A 16,892-nucleotide genomic window follows, 5' to 3' on the forward strand; every position below is an offset into this window, starting at 1 on the left:
GCAGGCTCTAGGCTCTGAGCTGTCAGCACAGATCCTGACGTGGGGCTCAAACCCACCAATGTGAGATCAGACCTGAGCTGAAGTCGGACGCTCAACCAACTGAGCCAACCAGGCGCCCCATCAAACTCCATTTTATTTTAATTGAATGGAATGTATTTAGAGTCTGGTACCAGAAGCTGGACAATAGCTCATGCCACATCAGACTTTCCTGGTGGATAATGGTGAGGTCTGAGGTGTTTTATGTGATAGGCATGGTTAGAACGGGGTGCTGCTATATCAGCCTTTATTATATTTACCCAGTTTATTTTGTTGTTCAGATTATGAATGTGAGGAGGCCTATTTCATTCTTATTATTGCCTTATGACTTTTAGTTTAATAGTTATCACAAGTGGGGCGCCTGGGTGGCTCAGTCAGTTGAGTGTCCGACTCTTGATTTCAACTCAGGTCATGATCCCAGGGTCGTGGGATCAAGCCCCATGTCAGGCTCCACACTGAGCCGTGGAGCCTGCTTGAGATTCTCTTTCCCTCTCTACCCCTTTCCCCTGCTTTTGCTCCCTCTCTCTCTCTCTCTCTCTCTAAAAACAACAACAACAACAACAACAACAACAACAACAAAATGTTATCATAAGTGAAAATTTCATTGAATCAGTAGCTGGATAAGATATGTATACATAATAAGTACTCCTCAAACAGAGCCGGGAAACTTTTCTCCCCCAAACATAGAGGATGCATACACGTCTGGAATGCCTTTGCTGCGTTTGTAAATTTAACAAGAGGGCCTGAGGAGAGAAAGATACCAGCTGAAGTTGAACAGGTTACTGGAAACTCTCCTGACTGCTGGACTGGAATTGCTTCCCACCCTCCTAATGCATCAGAGCCAATCTTCTGCTATACACCTGTCTGATAGTGGCACTGTCCCAGCCCCCTGACAGTCGTGGAAAAAGGACATAGTCACTGTTGTTTATGTTAACACTATATGATAAGTCCGAGTGCCTGTAAATAAGTGAATGACGTGTGAACACTTCAGCAAGAAGGGGAACCGGAGCCTTCCGGGGAGGCCTGTCATCTGGTGCTTTCAAAGTGGTTTTGAGTGTAAAGGAGAGCTCTTGCCCATGTAGACAAGGTGGGAGGGATGGTTCCGACAGAATGAAGGAAGAATCCACATTGCCGAGCCACAGGTGAGGGGCAAGTCTGGAAAGCAGAAGGAAGGCGTAAGGAGAAGCTGGATTATGTGTCTTGGCCTGAAGAGGTGTTTTGAAACTGCCAGAGATGCTAACTCTCTGGGTAATCAGAGACCGTGTGGCCAGACCATATAATAGACATAGAACTCTGACCCACACCCTACAGCTTCCAAGGGAAGCTTCCCTACAGGTTCCAGGGAAGCAACCCATGCTCTCCAAGAAAACACCCAGGAAGGCAGCCTGCTACAGGTCAGGCTTGTAGGAAGTCCGACTGTTCTCTCTAGTAACAATCCAGGAAGCTAAACACCTACCCCTGTAACAATCAGCCCCAAATGGCCAGAACTTGATTAATAACTGACAGCTGCCCTATTTTATCTCCACTTCCAACTAGGGACCAATCAGAGAAAGCCAAATATGCACCCTCTACCCAACCCCATGGGGCGACCTGCTTCTAGTTAGCCTGCCTCTAGCTTCCCCAACAGCCTGCAACCAGGGCGCACCTGCAGCCTTCCCTTTGTTGCACTGTAAAACTCACCCTCTCCTCTGCCTGCCTTTGAGTCCCTGCCAGAACACAAGCGACAGAGGCTGACAACCTTGCTCCAGCGAGCTCTGAGCAAAATAGCCTTTGCTTTTCTCATTTGGTTGGTCTTTCTTTATTTCCACAGGAATATCCTGCTGCTGCTGGTCGGGATTCATGTGCTGCACAGCTTCCCCCTTGTGTTTCTATTTCTACTTTAACAAGCATCGTTTGTCTTTTGCTTGGCATTTTGCCCAAAGAAAATAATAGAAAAAGTTAGATTAACAGCAATGCCGAGGCAAGTCTGCTTTTTTAGGGTCACTAGGAAATGCTGTTGAGTGTCTCCTTTTAGGTAGGGTGGCAAGAACATGGGCTCACATGGAACGGGCAATGGGAGACAGCACTGTTCTGATGTGGTCTGAATAGCTTTATAATTTTAAAGGATTGCTAAGGGGACATTCAACTCCTCTTGACTTACCCTGTACTTAGTAGCACATCCCAGTCCTCCTTATAAAAGTTTTATTGTTCTAAGAGTGGCTCCAAAGAAATATATTGTGGTTCCACAGTGTCTAATTGTTGGGAACTGTCTTTCAGCTGCATGAAAGTTAATTATATGTTCTACTGAACGCCCCCTCTGAAAATCACATTTGCTTAAAGATTTGGGGCAATACTTACTTAGCCTGCTTTCTAATTTGCTGAGTCTCAGCCATCTATGCCTAATGGTAGTAAACGAAAATAATATATACAGTCAAAATATATTGACTGTAAGAAGAATTCCAATTTGTCCTTGAGTTTTCTGTTTATAATGCTAATCTGTGCATTGCTAAAAGTCCTAGTCCCAGCCTCCAGATGTTTGGGTTGAAGCTGCCACTCTGTGCTTGGGAACAGGAAGTGAACAGCACAGGTTCTGAGGACAGTGAATGGTCAATAAACATGGCCATCTGACTGACAAGAGATCGGGATATCTACTCTTCTTGTGCCCTATGATCACATCAGGTGTTTGACACGCTGCGGCTGCAGAGCCAGCTATGACTACAGCGGGGACAAATGAAGTGGGAAGTAAGGCTTGATGTGGAAGCCCACGCTCCTTGGCTTGCACACGAAGCTTCCTCAGTCGCCTCAGCTTAACTCTCGGCAGTCCCTTCCTCAGGAACCTCCATTCCAGGCACCTTGCGTGCACACGCGTGTCTTGTAGGTACTTGCTTCCAGGCTTTTGCTCATGTTACAATCTCACACGCCATGTTCTCCCCACCACCTACACCTGCCCAAAGGTTCCTCATGTTTAGAAGCCCAGCTCAGATTCTATGTCCTTTTTGTTTCTGTGATTGCCCTTACAAGAAGTGATCTTTTACCTCTTAATTCTTGTAGTGGTTATTGTCCACACCACCCAGAGTGCCCTTCAATGGGCACATCTGTCTAACTGTCTTCCTTTGTTCATTTGCCCAACGAATATTTACTGAATGCCCACTAAAGTCCCAGTTTTGTTCGAGGCACGGGATATATCAGTGATCAAAACAGCAGAAATGTTTGTATTCTGGTAGGAAAGGCAGGTGATGAACAAGATAAATACATACATACATACATACATAAAGCACATAGTATATCAAGTGCCAGTAGGTGCTCATGAGAAAAGGCAAAGCAGGAAAAGGCAGGTAACTGAAATTTGGGGTAGGGTAGGCAGAAAATGTCTCACTAAGATAATCTCTAAAGGATTTGAGAAGGGTCAGGGAGCAAGCTTATGAAGATGTTCCCCTGCTATGGAAAGCGCTTTCCTCCCCACACAGGTGCAAAGGCCCTGAGGTGGCAGCGTATCTAGAGGACGTGAAGATGATAAGAGAGTAGTGTGTCTGAAGCCCAATGCACTTGGCTGAGGGGAGGGGATAAGAGAGGGGAGGGGGTGGTGGCCTTGTAGGGCCTTGTAGATCATAGTCGGGATTTTGGCTTCTGTTCTGTGTGAGATGGAAAGCCACTGGAGAGTTGTGGGGAGAGAAGTGACATGATCTGATTTGTTTTAAAAGAAGCCCTCAGACTGCAGTGTTGAGAATAGTCTGCGGGGGTGGGGAGCTTGTGGGCTGAAGCAGGAGTAAGGCTATTTCAGTGATCCAGGTGAGAGCGGATGGGGACTCGGGCCAGAGGAATGGGGAGAAGTGATCAAATTCTGGATATATTTTCATGATTGGGCCAATAAGATTTCCTGAGGGATTGGATGGAGAGAAAGAATGGAATCCGGGGTGATTCCGGATTTCTGGCCAGAGCAACTTGGAGGATGTTGCTGCCATTAATGCAAGTGGGGAAGATGGCAAAAGAAGCTCGCTGGGGGGAATGCAGGTGCTGGATGCTCAGGAGCTCAGTTTTAAACATGTCCATTTGGGGGGCACCTGGGTGGCTTAGTTGGTTGAGCGTCTGACTCTTGATTTCGGCTCAGGTCATGATCCCAGGGGCGTGGGAGGCTGCTTAAGATTCTCTCTCTTGGGGCACCTGGGTGGCTCAGTAGGTTAAGCCTCCGACTTCGGCTCAGGTCATGATCTCGCGGCTCGTGAGTTCGAGCCCCACATGGGGCTCTATGCTGACAGCTCAGAGCCTGGAGCCTGCTTCAGATTCTGTGTCTCCCTCTCTCTCTGCCCCTCCCCTGCTTATGCTCTGTCTCTCTCTGTCTCAAAAATAAATAAAACATTAAAAAAATTTAAAAAAATTGTCTCACTTCGGCTCAGGTCATGATGCCATGGTTTGTGAGTTTGAGCCCCTGCATCAGGCTCTCTGCCCCTCCCCCTGCTCATGCTTGCTCTCTCTCTGTCTCTCTGTCTCTCTCTCTCAAAAACAAATAAACATTAAAAAAAATTCTCTCTCACTCTGCCCCCCTCTCCTACTCGTGTGCTGTCTTTTTCTAAGATAAAAAAATAAACATGTTCAGTTTGAGATGCTCAGTAGCCATCCACGTGCAGATCGCAAGGAGGTTGTGGCTTCAGAGGGGCAGAATGTCCCCTCATGAATCTGTGCCTAGGCTGCTGATTGCATGAATCAACCAAGTAATCAACAGGAAACAATATCTCTGAATAGAGGTTAGGGGAAAGGGTTATGAGATTTTTCATCCTAGACTGTGAGAGAGGGAGAACATCAATTTGTTTTTGGATAACCATGAAGGCGGTATTTCTGAAAATGGGAAGCTGATTAGAGACAAGGGGCCAGGGTGCCATCTCTGTGCCAAGGTCAGCATCTATGAAGCCTTAGGTCATGATATGCTTATTTTCACTGGTTTAAAAAGAGCCTATAACATCTTTCCTCTCCCCTGAAGATGCCATCAGGCCTCGGAATGCATGTTGTTATTGTTGAAGGCACTGTGGTTATTATTGTCAATGACAGCCCCCGGTTCTAGGCACTCTGTATAATAGTAGGGGCAGTTAGTATGAGTTCAGATTCTGGAATTCTTGAATTCTGCTTCTACTATTTCTAAGTTGTGAGACTTCTAGCAAGTTGCTTAACCTTCCTGTGTTCCAGTTTTCTAATCTGTAAAATGGGAGTACTATTAGTCCCTATCACATGGAGTCGTGAGAATCAAAATGTTAATATATTAAAGTGTTTAGAATTATCTGGTATGTGGTGAATCCTATATGTGATAGCTATTATTTTTATATCGAGCACTGTCAGATATATACCGGGTGCCATGATGAACATTGGACTTGACATAATTCCTGGCTGTGGACCTACTGATGGTAATTGAGACAGAGTATCTCAAGGGGAAAGAAGAAAATGAGTTTAGAAAGCTCACTCCATCCAGAACTGCTGGTGGGAAGTTCAGAAATGAACCAGAAATGGTTTTAACGTCCTATGCAGCTTGATTTCCACCTAGCACTCGAGTGGCAGAGTAAACGAACTGAAGGTCTCAGAGGGCCATAAATTCAATAGTTGAACAACTGCCACATGGAAGGGAAACTACAATGCTGAGCACGGTTTCTAGATGCCAGGCTATGGGGTCCCTGGACTCACACCACCCCGGAGTGTGGTTCTCCAGAAAAATGAAAAAAACTCTTGTCTCTCCCCAGGGCTCATCCGGGGTAGGAACACACATACAGGGTGAGTATGAGGATGGTCTGCCAGAGCGCTCCCTGTCTTGTGGGAGCAAAGCAGAGGAGAGGAGGGCATTAGGAAAAAGTGTCTACAAGGTAGAGAAGGATATTAGCAGACGGCGCTGTGGTTTCTTGTTCTATGTTGTAGTTGATCAGATATTGGAATTATGGTCCACTGAGACTCTTCGTTGGCTCACCACTCACGTGCTAACTGAAGACCAAGACTATTCCTCTGGGACTGATTGATTGACTGATTCCTGAATGAATGAATGAATCAAGTAAACAACCACTCAAACATTTACTGAGTGTTGCTGATCTGCCAGGGAAGGTACCGTGCTGTGGAGATGTTTTTACCTGATTGAGTAGTTTCTTCCTGTGATCTGTTGATTTAAGGAAAAAAGTAACCCTTGTATGAGGGTCCCCAAGGAACCGAAGATATTTTAGGAGATTGATTCATTCAGTAAATGGTTATGTGGGCCAAGCGCTGTGCCAGAAGCTGGGGATACAGCAGAGTAAGAACCAGACCCAACCATCCGGAGTTTACAGGCCACCATACAGAGGGAAGCAGGGAGTTCGTCCAGCCCAGTGATTAATGGGATGTGTGCACAGAACAGCACCTAACCCATTTCCAGGAGTTCAAGGGCATTTGCCCTGAGTCATAGGACGACTAGGAGTTGCTAGATTTGGGGTAGAGGTGAAGGGCAGCGTTATATAATCTAAACCAGCCCTGAGGAAATTGTCATCCCGGTGGCCTCCTGAGCTTGGATCCAATTTTAGAAACTGAACCCAGTGTTAGGCCACAAAGATTAACTCACCCCAACTGGTCAGCAGGGGCAGGTGCTGTTACCCAAAAGAGCTTTGAGGTTAACTGTGTGCCATAGCTGGATCTGTGCTGGCCAGAGCTCTCCCCGGGGAGAGCGGAGTTTAATTGGTGCTGATTTCCAATGCCCTTAGAAAGGGTGACTCCTGGGCCCACTGAAATGGAAACCATCCTAACTCCTAAGTGATTGCAGGCAGGGACCTGAATCGCACCCAGCACGTTGGCTAATATGGATGCCCAGCAAGTACAAGATGTTTGGGGCTTTTTCCCAGTATCAATGAGGCTGGGGTGAGGCAGCCTTAGACGCATGGGAACAGGAAGAGCTGTTCCTATGTCAACAAGGAGGCTTGTTTTGTGTGTGCGGAGCTAAAGAAACACAGCTCACTCACTGGTCTGGCTAAACTTCAAAAATTTGTGCGTTTTTTTTTTTTTTTTTTTTTCTCCTCCCAGGAACATTTTGTTCACGCTGGTGGTTAAAAGGGGGAAGCTTTCACATTGAAGTGCAGCAGGAAGTATTTAAGTTGGTTACAAGGAAGGACTATTTGGTAGAATGATTGAGCGCAGGGCTGGGTTCCCAGGGGGATTATGGAGTCCAGTTTTTATTCATGGACTTTCCTATTAAATAACTCAAATAATAAGGCATTTTAGCCCACGTCACCATTTTAGAAAGTCCTGCACTTTGGGATTCAGAGGAAACGGGAGTGACTTGTGACCAGGAGGACCCAAGGCGGCTTCACGGGAGTGAACTGGCCTCGGAGTTGGGGTCAGATGTGGAGAGAAAAGAGGGGAGGGCAGTACACAGATGGAGTGAAGGGGTCAGGGCGGCAAAGCACAAGGTACACGTGGGACAGAGCACGGAGGGTGATTTGGAATGTGCTCACTGAAGGGGGGACATGGGAGAATAATATTAGCCGGGTACGGGAGGGCTGGATTGTGGACAGCGTGAAAGCCTTGGTCAGGGAATTTAGATTTTACCTGTCAGCCTAAAATTGTCAGGAGGCAATAATTGAGCAAGACTGTGCCTTCACAGGGATCAGAGACTTGCAATTCAGGGTACACAGACTTTCGTAGCAACCTAAGTAGTGTCCCACTAGGGAGCAAAAGTCGGGATTTTTAAAGCAAAAAGGGAATGCTTGTATCCATTGTTTTTTTTTTTTAATGTTTATTTTTGAGAGAGACAGAGACAGAATGCAAGTGGGTTAGGGGCAGAGAGAAAGGGGGACACAGAATCTGAAGCAGGCTCCAGGCTCTGAGCTGTCAGCACAGAGCCCCATGTGGGGCTTGAACTCACGAGCTGTGAGATCATGACCTGAGCCAAAGTCAGATGCTCAACTGACTGAGCCACCCAGGCGCTCCATTCTTGTATCTGTTGTTTACAAAGAATTTTTTTTTTTAAGTTTATTTAGAGAGACAGAGAGAGAGAGAGACCACAAGTGGCAGAGAACAGAGAAAGAGAGAATCCCAAGCATCCTCTGCACTGCCAGTGCAGGGCTCAAACCACAAACTGAGATCATGACCTGAGCTGGAGTTGGACACGTGACTGAGCCACCTTTGCCCCTACAGAGGGTTTTTGATTGGTGTTGGTGGCAGGAAGCTAGTCTTCACTGAATATAATTGGTTGCTAAGGCTCTCACCAAGCAAGTTCTCTCACTGGAGCAAGTTGCAGGTTCTGGGGCTCAGCCCTTGGAATATTTGCAGTTTGGCCCAATTTAAAAGTTCATGGTTCCACTAGAGAGGACGTGCATAAGGCCTATCTCCTTAATGGCCTCCTGGCTCCATTTTAAAACCCCTTGACGTAAGTGAACCCAATTCATTTCACCTTTCACATACTCAATAGTCAACTGGAAGCCAGTTTTTTCAGGTTTTTGAGGAGAAAAGGGAAATGATGGACATTGTGCTTTAGGGATCATCGTCTTTTAAAGACTTTAGCAGTTTTAGGGAACTTAGCTATGCAGTTCAGTGTTTCTCAAACTCCAGTGGCATCAGAGTTACTGCAGGGGGGAGTTCTGGTTAAAATTCAGACTCCCAGGTCCCCACTCCCAGAGGTTCTTGTTCTGGGTAGAGTTGTGAATCTGCAGTTAAATTCTGTCACTGGTGATGCTGGTGTAACTGGTGTAAGACCCACACTGGGAGAACACTGTTGGCTTCCTGGGAGACACTGTCTAAAGGCCCCAAGCAGGGAAGCCTCTGATGAAGCCACAGAGAGCCACTGAGAAAGAGTCAGCCCTAGAACACATGCAGGCCCAGAAAGCAGGAAGCAGACTTTTGATAGTACCCGTCCAGGAGGAACTTTCAGTTCCCTAGTCTCTTGCCCTCCCTACACTCCAATCTTGGAGGGCCTTGGAGCCTCAGAAGGAAGGGCATGGAGTAAGATAAGAAGTGGATCACACCCTGTTCCCCCGACAGTAGACCTTGGCCCAGTGTGGTGCTGGTAAATATTTAACCAGTACACCACTATTTTTTAACCAGCACACCAGCTCCCCAGGTAAAAAGCCCTGCCTTGGTGCATTTGCCGATTTCTGTGGTGCAATATTCCCAGCATGGCTATCTCAGGATACCGATGTGATGTCACTGAACGCAGAGCTGAGAGAAGCCCGCAGTTGGATCATATGAGCTGACAGGACCCTGAGCCAGCTCACACCAGTGTTCCCAGCCTGAAATCGTGCTCAAGCTGGGATGGTGGGGCAGAACTATCTAGAATGAAGATTGAGTTGTTGAAAAGCATATTGTCCTGGGCTGTGCTTTATTATTTAAAGTGACTATAGGGCTTTCTATTAGTGCCCAAGTTTTCACCCAGTGGCACGGAGAAAAACTGAATAAATTTCAGTTTGGGGATAGTCAGAGACAAAAATAAAATTGCATTTTGGTTATATCCTAAAGATGGTGCCTGTCCGACATATGGGCTACAGTGGGAAATTTTATCTTAAAAACTTGCAAGATACTTTTTAAAAAGATTATCATCAAATGGAAATACAAAACTGAAAGGTACATGAGAAATCTTGGCCCTAAATTGAGAACCACATGATGTAAGGGATTCTGTTAATTGATGAGGTTCGTTTGGAGACTTTTCTTTAGTGTTCCCAAACAGATGTCCCCAAAAGGAAGACAACTGTGTCACTGATTAAAAAACGAACCAATGAAACTGCTCAAAGATAGTGCAGGAAGAACCACCAAAGACTGGGGTAAGACCTCTCTCATCGGTATAATGTGACGATTACGAGAGCAGACGTATTTTTGAATGTGTCTAACACACATAGTAGGTCTGCAGTCAGTAGGTTCTAGTTTTTCTTCCGAGCTTCATTAAGTTCCAGTGGTGTTGGGTTAGGCTCCCTCCCTGTTAAGGAGCTTCATCTGTGTTAATAAATGCTAGGTAGAATAGTTTCTATTTCGGGTCTCTCGTCGCCCCTCCCCTCTTGCTGATGAATGTCACAATCGAAGCCTTAGAGAGCCTCATTAGGTAGGGGGATGGCCAGGGCCTTCCACGTTCCTTTGGCAGGTGGGGAGTGGGTTTTTAAATGGGCTCCAAAGTGTCCGCCGCTTGCAAAAACAATTTCTGTGTAGCTTAAGCCACAACGAGGACACCAGAACCATAGCTCCCCCACCCTGGCTGTCCCGAATAACTGACTCTTTGTACTTGCCTAATCCAAACAGTAGATCGGTAATGCATAAACTGCTCCGCATGAAATGCTCCTTCAACCCGAGGACGGGTTGGAAACCACAAAGAATTTCCATCGACCAGGACTGCTTGCAGGAGGGGCTTTCTCCAGGTTTATAAGCTACTTTTGCAAACCACCATCGCCTACTTTTGGTGACACAAATCTGCCATTGGCGGTTGAATCAACAGAGCCTGGAATGTTCCGGGCTTGCAGGCAGCCCTTGTTCCCATTTCTTGAGAGGAAAGATCAACTTTCCGCGTCGGGGCGGGGGGCAGCCGCGAGCAGCGCGGTGAGGAGGGGGGCTGCCGGCCCGCAAGTCCAGCGGGGAGGGTGGGGGGCGCCGGCGCGCAGCGTCTCCCGAGGCGGAGGCCCGGAGCCAGGGGTGGCGGGCTCGGAGCGGCTGGTCAGCGGCTGGGACGCAAAGGCAGCGGCCCTCGGGGTCAGCGCCGCCCGCTCCAGTCTGGCCTCCGCAGTGGCGGTACGACGACTCCACGCGGCAGTGGTTTCTTATTCCCGAGTCTAAACACCAGTCCTTCTGCACCCTGCGGGATTTCCTGTGCGGAACTAGGAACAATGACTCATCCAATCTGGGGTGTACTTGGGTGTAGACGTGCTGTCTAGAACCAGGAGACTGGATGAGATCACAAAGGACGCGAGAGTGGAAAGATTTCAGTTGTCTAACGCGAGGAGCGGAGTAGAGCGCGGGCTGGAAAGGGTTAAGGGGTTTCAGGCTCTCCGCAGGCGCAGAAAGAGCTCTGACTCCGGAGGCCGGGTGTGTCGGGGCGGGCGGAAGCCGCCGTGAACGACTCAATTTATCTAGATGTACAGCGACGCTCGTCGTCTCCCACATGGTCTAGCGGTTAGGATTCCTGGTTTTCACCCAGGCGGCCCGGGTTCGACTCCCGGTGTGGGAACGCCAAGACTTTTAGGAAAAAGAAAAATCGATTTAGGCCCTCCTAAACCAGGAGAAGGCTGATGTTTTTAGAAAATGCTATAACCCAGAAAGCTTGGGGCTGAAGGGAAATCAGGGCTTCCCACCCCAAACCCGGTGCCGCTGGCTGGCGGGAAGGCAGTAGCCGCCCGCAGTGAGAAGTCAGCATTTGAACCCAGGTGAAGAAAATCGGTCCCTTGCTAAGATACGTGTTCCAGCTGGTACTTCTGATGTAATTGCTCCTTGTACTGTGGATATGGAGCAAATGACCAAAAAAGTGCTCTTCTTTGAAAGCAAAAGAAAAGATGCATTTTGGGACGTTGTAAAGCTTTTAAGTTGCCTAAAACCATTCCATTAAGGACAGCAAGATTGCCAGAAAAGACACACTATTAAGGGCAGATGGAGTTTAGCATAAAGCCTGTAGCCTTTGCGATTCGAAGAGCTCGCTAAAGCTATTGTGTGGGGAGGGAGAGGGAAGGGAAAAGAAACTTAGTTTCCTATCGATATTGAGGAGTGAGGCGACGGCAAAAAAAAAAAAAAAAAACCCTCAAAAAACAAAAACAAAAACAAAAAACCACTTACTTCTCATGCCCTAACATTTCTCTGGCACATTCTGTTTTAAAGACTTTTGGAACTCATGATATGCTGAGCTAGAATTAGGAATCTTCGCGTTGGTGTGTCACAAGACAGCTTCCAACTGTTACCCAAACAAGTGTTTCCTCTGCTTTAATCGTTTATCATGCTTATTTTTCCAAACATTTGCCATTCGGAAAATACTCAAGGCGTTCAGAAGCCACACCCCTTTCCTACTGGTGTCGAGTTTTTTGAAGCTTCCCCAGTTGTTCCCAGACTGCCACTAACACCGAGGAATGATTGTGAAAATAACTTGGTGTCCATGTGACTTTGAAATTTGCTCTCTTTTTAAAGTCCTTTGGGATTCTAAGGGACGCAAAAACAAATGTCATCCCTCACAAGAAAATTACTAGGTGAAATTATACATTCGTTCAAAGTTCCTAACAAAGGGCTTGGAGGAGAGATTTATCATCAATAGGTAATTGACATTTATGGAATCAAGTAGGAGAGAACTGATAGGCAAATAAAAAGCCCAGTCATCATAATAGGTAATATTTATTGAGCACTTGCTATTGAGCACTTGCTATGAATGAGGCTAAATGCTTTATATACCTTTTTCTATTGAATTCTTATTTTGTTATTAATATTATTATGCCTCCATCAGCCAGGGGCCCTGTAGGAAACTGATGACAAATTCTGAGCAGAGAATTTAATAAAGGGACTATTGAAGGTTTATTTAGAGTTTAGGGAAACAAAGGATAATGCGTCAGTCCTCAGGGTGAGGGGAGGGAGGGCTGCTGGTGGAGAGGGCTGCGGGTGGGGTGGGGAGGGCATGGGGGGGGGAGGTGTGCTTTTTCATTTGTTTTTAAAATTTGCCTTTATCTAGCAGGTGAGTTCCATTCACACGAAGGCTGTCAAATGTACTCATCCTATGAATAAATCATTTTCATAAAATAGATTTGGGGGATCTCAGATTTGACAAAACCTTTCTTTATAATACATAATTTACTTGTTTAAATTCAAGTTAGTTAACATACTGTGTAATATTGATTTCAGGAGCAGAACCCAGTGATTCATCACTTACATACTTAGATGCCTATGATCCTTGAGACTCAGTCCATAGGTGATACTTCTAAAGACATGCCTAATAAAATGAAGGAGTTTAACTTTGTGGAGAGATGGTTGTTTGAGTTATATTTGGCATTTTTATAGCCTTGCATTTTTGCAAAACACTTTGCCATAATTTTCATTAATCATCCTCATAACCAGTCTTTAGATTCATAGCTTATTTAAGCTCCAAAGTTCCTTAACAGTGCCTTAATTGAGCCCCTTATTTTAGTCGTGAAGCACTGGGTCTGGGATTTTATTCCTCTGATTCCTTGGTACTGGACTTTAGATTTATCCATAAAAAAATGGAATCTCTGTATGGTGTCCTGACCAGACACCATTCTCTCCTAATCCTGTCGTCAGGGAGGGGGATTGGGTGCAAGAAACATGAATTTTTAAACTTTGTATCAGGCTTTTTGGTCAGTGTTCCCAGAGTAGCTATGTGAGCATGGTCATAACACTTTTTGAGTTTTTAAAAAATTCATTATATAAACATTTCTAGAAAGTGAGGATCTTTATTTGGATATTTGAACTAGTCACAGGTTCTCAATATGCTTCCATTTCTGCATATGGTCATAAACTCTGAGGGAGTCTGCATAAAGATTGCTGTATGCCCATCCACACGTGTATTTATAGTCATATAGGTTTGTATGTATCTTCCCTCAGAGATCTGTGCTGCATGCAAAAAGTATCTTAATCACAACATTAAAACTTCATATTAATACAGGAAAGGGAAGGCAAATATAAAATTTTACTCACCCACATTGTAAAGCTGAATAACTTGGAAAAACACTGAATACTTGGAAAATCACTGGAACAAATAATCAAAAAATCAATTTGCAAACACCTAGAAGACCACAGGGTACTGGGTAATCATCACACATAGCTTTGTGAAGAACAAAGCTTATCGGATAAATCTAATTTCCTTCTGTCCCAGAGTGACAGGCACAGTGGAATGGGGGGGGGGGGGGGGAGCAGCCAAGATAATCTCTCCTGATTTAAGAAACCCTAGGATTCTGCACTTTGTTGTGTCCTCATGAAGAAAACATAGGGAAGGCTATTGTTGTCCGGCAGGGACATGTCAAACCCAAGTTCAGGGCTGGGCTTCGCCCAGGTTGGGCAATTTATACTCAGTCTGTGCAAAAATGACCTTGCTCTTCCCAGGCCTCTGCTTGGATTCCTTAAAGTGTCATTCAGGTGTTGTTTACGTAAATGACCTCATCGGTTGTTCTTCAGGTTCCTGGACTCTAGAATGGGGGTAATAATAGGACCCACCTCATGGCGTTGTGAAGATTGGATCAGGTAAAGGGCTTGGCCCAGGTCGGGGCCGGTGGCCACGGGTTGCCCTCGCCATCAGCACGAACGTCACCAACATCACCACATTTGGTTCCTTTTTCTCCTCTATTTCCAATCACAGTGTTAAATCTGACCATTTCTATCTCTTCAGTGGTGCCCACGTATGTCGGCACCTATTTCCCCTGCCGCTCTGCTGGGTCAGATTGTCTTGCTCCTTGGACTGTTGGAATAAGCTCGGAACTGCTTCCTCTGTCCCCGTCTCACCCATGTCTTCATCTCTCATTCTACCGCTTTGTCTGCTGTGAGCTCCCCACCTACCTTTGCAGCCTAATTCCTACGTCTTCCCTCCGTGCATCACAGATTCCGGTTAATTTCTCTGCTTTTACTCAGTGTTTCCTCTACTGAAATGCTCTGGTGCCCTTTCTCCGAATATCTGCATCTTACCCATCCTTTCAGGCTTACTTCACATGTCCCATCCTTCACGGAACTTCCCCTATCTTTCCTGCCACTGGGAACCTCTTCTGATTCCTTTTGGTATCCTGCGTGCCTCCCCTCTGACACTTATTCCTGTCTAACTTCGGGCCTTCGCTTAGATGTCATTTCCTCCGCAGGTCTGCCTTGCCCCACCAAGAGTAGGTGAGATGCTCCACTCTGCACGTTTCTCTCTCACTGCACTTACCGCACTTGCCACGACCCCACTAGATGACAGGCTCCAAGGCCAGTGCACAGTAAATACTTAAGAAACGTGTTGAGGGAACGTGGGAGCCAGACAAGGACTGTATTGTCCTAAGGAACACCTTAGGTTCTAAGTTACAGAAAGCCACTGGAACTAGTTAGGGCCCCAGGGAATCATTGGCTTATATAACAGAACTGTGGGAGAGGGGTAGGGAGGCTGGCCTCGAGAACAGCCGGAGCCAGTGTTCTCTCTCTCCCTCTCCCTCAGTCTCTCTGTCAGATTTGCTCTCATCTCTTATGGAGCAGCCGCTTCCACCTGGCAAGGGATCTGGACACTGCCAGCTCTATATTCGTTCCTTGCGTCTTTCCCAGCAGAGAAGGAAGGCATTTCTTGGTTTCTGTTGGAAAGTGCTGGGGAGGAATTCGGCCTCACCCGGGCCTGTGCTCTCTGATGGCTGATGCACGTGGGGTATTATGGTTGGCAGCCCTCTCTGGAATCACATGGTGGAGAGGAAGGAGGAATAGGTATCAAAATGAAGCCAGAGAAATTAAATAGTGGTGATGGTGGCACCACTTTGTGAATGTACTAAAAATCTCTCAGTTGTGAAAGACTGAATTTTGTGAAATGTGAATTATTTCTCAATAAAAAAGAATAGAAAAAAGTAAGCCAGAGATAAAAATCTGGCTGGCAAAAGAAACATTTAAAAAAAATTTTTTTTTTCGACGTTTATTTATTTTTGGGACAGAGAGAGACAGAGCATGAACGGGGGAGGGGCAGAGAGAGAGGGAGACACAGAATCGGAAACAGGCTCCAGACTCTGAGCCATCAGCCCAGAGCCTGACGCGGGGCTTGAACTCACGGACCGCGAGATCGTGACCTGGCTGAAGTCGGACGCTTAACCGACTGCGTCACCCAGGCGCCCCAAGAAACATTTTTATATTTCTTTTATTCGAGCCATTCATTTATTCAGCCAACATTTATAGTGTGCCTCTGATGTGCCAGCACTGACCTAGGTTTACATTTTAGTTGGGGGAATCACACACACACACACACACACACACACACACACACACACACACAAATCAGACAAGAAGTTTGGGTTTCAGGGACATCTGTGTGGCTCAGTTGGTTGAGCGTCTGACTTCAGCTCAGGTTGTGATTGCACAGTTGGGGGGTTCGAGGCCTGCATCGGGCTAGCTGCTATCGGCATAGAGCCTGCTTTGGATCCTCTGTCCCCCTCCTCTCTCTGCCCCTCCCCCACTTGCGCGCTCCCCAAAATAAATAAATATTAAAAAAAACATTTAAAGACTATTTTAAAAAAGAAGTTTGGATTTCATTCTCAATGTGGTGAGAAATCTCTGGGGGTTTAAGTATGGAAAAAGTTCCACCCCAGGATGAGGAGACTCCCTGGCTTTGAGAATTTTCTTGCCTGGCCCTATGCTTGTGGTCAGCACCAACCACACTTTTGTAGGAAGATGAGAATGTTTTAACAAGTCTCTCGAGATGGCGTCGATAACCTCATTTTCAGAACTTGGCATCTTTGTCATAAAATAAAGTTTCCTTTTGGGCTAACCTAGATAACATTACGCTTTGCTTTCAGCCCATTTGCCCGAAATCAGCCAAATTGCAAAGTTGGAAGGCACAGTCCCCAAGACTGCCACCACTTTTTTTTTTTATTTAAATTATTTATTTTTGAGAGAGAGAGAGAGAGAGAGAGAGAGTGAGCACAGGTGGGGGAGGGCAGAGAGAGAGGGAGAAACAGAATCTAAAGCAAGTTCCAGGCTCCGAGCTGTCAGCACAGAGCCCCACGCAGGGCTTGAACCCACGAACTGGGAGATGATGACCTAAGCCTGAGGTGTACAACGACTGAGCCACCCAGGTGCTCCAAGACTGCCCTTACTTTGGACTGCAAGTTTGCGGGGCTTGCCAAAACCACCCTCAGGTTTTTGATGCTATGCTAGAAGGACCCACAGAACTCACTGAAATCTGTAGTATGCATCGTTGTGGTTAATTACAGGGAAATGATACAGAATGATGTCATCCAAAGGAAGAGACACACAGGGCAGAGTCT

The 16,892-nt window shown here is 46.3% G+C and overlaps 1 non-coding gene across 1 annotated transcript; it reads left to right on the plus strand.

Moving 5' to 3' along the window:
* The first annotated feature begins 11,080 nt into the window (after positions 1 to 11,080).
* TRNAE-UUC lies at positions 11,081 to 11,152 on the plus strand. Its single transcript has one exon. It is a non-coding gene; the product is annotated as a tRNA-Glu (tRNA).
* Positions 11,153 to 16,892: the final 5,740 nt, after the last annotated feature.

This window comes from Felis catus, chromosome A1 (genome assembly GCF_018350175.1).
Source record: "Felis catus isolate Fca126 chromosome A1, F.catus_Fca126_mat1.0, whole genome shotgun sequence".
Taxonomy (NCBI): Eukaryota; Metazoa; Chordata; class Mammalia; order Carnivora; family Felidae; genus Felis; species Felis catus.